We start from the raw sequence: 2,499 nt of genomic DNA, 5'->3' as shown, positions 1-2,499 counted from the left end.
TTTCAGCCCAACAAAAGAAACGTGCAATTAGGGCCATTATAGCAGCAGCTGTGTGCTTCCGAGCCACGCAAAGACAGCGGCGTTTTTCTCGCCGGCTCGGAGTTTTTTCTAAAAGCAAAGCCATCATGGCGTGCGGCAAGCGCGAAGCGGTCAAAGTCGCCTATGGAGTGTGCAGGAAAGACAAGGAAATAAAGCTTTTGATACTGCCGTGTTTCTCCAGTGAAAGCAGCGGGGAGCCGCGCCCACAGATTCGCAGGCCTGGAGAACAATGGATCTGCCATCTCCCAACGTGAAGTGTTATGAAAAAGTGCTCGCCGCCGCCGCAGCAGCTTGGCTGCTCGCTCGCATGCGGTTTGCCGCCGCGTGGGCGCAAGGACATTTGCAAGTAGGGAAATGCTCTTTTGAACTGCTGCACAAAGGCGTTCACACGACCCCCACCGAGGATGAAGAACCTTCATTTCGTGCACCTTTGTAGATTTCCACTTGCATGAATTGTCATTAATGCACTATTTGGTCAGATGTAGGTCAAACTGGCCCTGAGACAGTATTTACTTATATTTTGTTTCAAATACTTTCATCATAATTAAACATGCCCCGGGGGTCAATGTACTGCTGATCCTGAAAACAAACATAAACAGGGTTACTATGTAACAGAAATATTATAATTTATTCAGTTATGTTTCTGGGTCAAACTGACCCGGGAAGATTATTGCTGTACCTGAGAAAAAAAAAAAAAGAAACAGACCTCAAACACTATTTATCAGAATCATTATTTTCTGGCACTATTAAATAAGCAGAGAAATGGTTGCCATATTTAAAATGGTGCTCTCCGTGACATCCACGTGTTCAACCCACCAAATTATCATCCTTTCATCAGTCAACATCAGCCTTCACTTTCATGTTGAATCGCGAGGGTCACAAAGAAACAACAAAATACCGGCGAGGAATTAAAGAGCTGATTACGTCGGATCAAAGACGAAGCCGCTCGAGGGAGCGTCGAGCGCCTGCGGATCGGTGCGGGGTCGAAAACCGACGTGGGCCCGCGGAGGCCCTGGTGGCGGCAAACACAAGGGAATAATCTTACGCTCTCAGCACAAACAAAATGGCCGAGGGTTCCTCCTCTGTTGCTCACACTTATCGATTCTCTTGCTCGACTGACTTTGCAACCGTCACAATAATCGGCCCTGAGTGACACACACAGCCATCGCAGTTAATTGATCAACGAAATGTTTTTGAATATATAAATGATCGCGACATCACTGTAGAGATCTGCTGTACACACTTGCATGTTATGCCATTGGGTGGTTGTATTTATTAAAACGGAAACTAAATACTGAATTGCAGGAGGGGAAACATTCTTGTGTTTTCTTAAATGCAACCAGAGATTTTCCTCGTTTAAGGATTCAATACCTCTAAATATAACAATAGGCAACAAAAAGTAAATAGTGTTACGCCTTATTAATTAAATTTAGGGTTAATACATTGCATTATTAAAGGTATACTGTAAGTATAAGGTGTATGTGTGTGTATGTATATATATATATTTTTTTTTTAATTGCTGTTAATTCACCCTCATTAAGGCTTTCAAGTAAACAAAACATGTAAGTGGTTGTGCAAATAATAAAACCTAGACAAGAGTTCTCATTGGTTAGTCATACCCACCTCAGTCGGAGCTTGCTGTGCAGGGGGGAGAAAAAGAGAGAGAGAGACAGGCCGCAGCATTTAAAGATGCAGCATACAAACCTTTCTGTGAGTCATTACCTCGGATTATATTTCAGTCCTTTTAGCATAAGACAAATGTGATGATTTCCTGAACTGATGTGTAAACAAACAAGCATAATGCATTGTACAAAAAGTGAAGACTCGGTGTTATTTCCCATTTATGGAAGATGCATCGATGTCATTTGAAGTGGAGAAAAGTCCTGGTCGTAGTGACACCCATTTTACCTCATTAAGTTCCCAGAGAGGGGACGGGCCAGTGCTCGAAAGCTTTTTGCTGAGGGAAGGAGAGTGGCGAGGCTAAATTGGCCACTGGTTCAGTACAAGACTCCCTGCAGAGCAGAGCGGAAGAGCAGGGCCAGGCTGGCAGCGGAGGCAGGCCCAGGCAAGGCGGGCTCAGGGCCCCATGCTGAGACCCCCTCCCTATCTCTGACAAACACGCCAGTGGATAATCTCTTCTTCGGGGTCTCGGCCCGGCACTGCGGGCCTAAAAGAGGGAGGGGGGTCGTTATACAGCAGCGTGCAGAACAAGTTGGGAGTGTGTGTGCCTCCTTTGACACCTTCAACACTCAGAAAACACCAGTCCGACATTTTGCAACTAACAACACAAAGCACTCTCAGAAAAAAGTTATTGGTAACGTCCTTATTTCCAATTAATTAATTAAGAAATTGTTAAGTCAAGTTGAATATTTTTGTGGCTACACATACAAACTGTTCATTCAAGTTAGATGCCATGGCAACCCACCCTCATTGATGAAATTCACACAAAAATGATCATGA

Source organism: Syngnathus typhle, linkage group LG20, assembly GCF_033458585.1.
Source record: "Syngnathus typhle isolate RoL2023-S1 ecotype Sweden linkage group LG20, RoL_Styp_1.0, whole genome shotgun sequence".
Taxonomy (NCBI): domain Eukaryota; kingdom Metazoa; phylum Chordata; class Actinopteri; order Syngnathiformes; family Syngnathidae; genus Syngnathus; species Syngnathus typhle.
The sequence above is the reverse complement of the archived record's forward strand: the minus strand, read 5'-3'. Positions refer to the sequence as shown.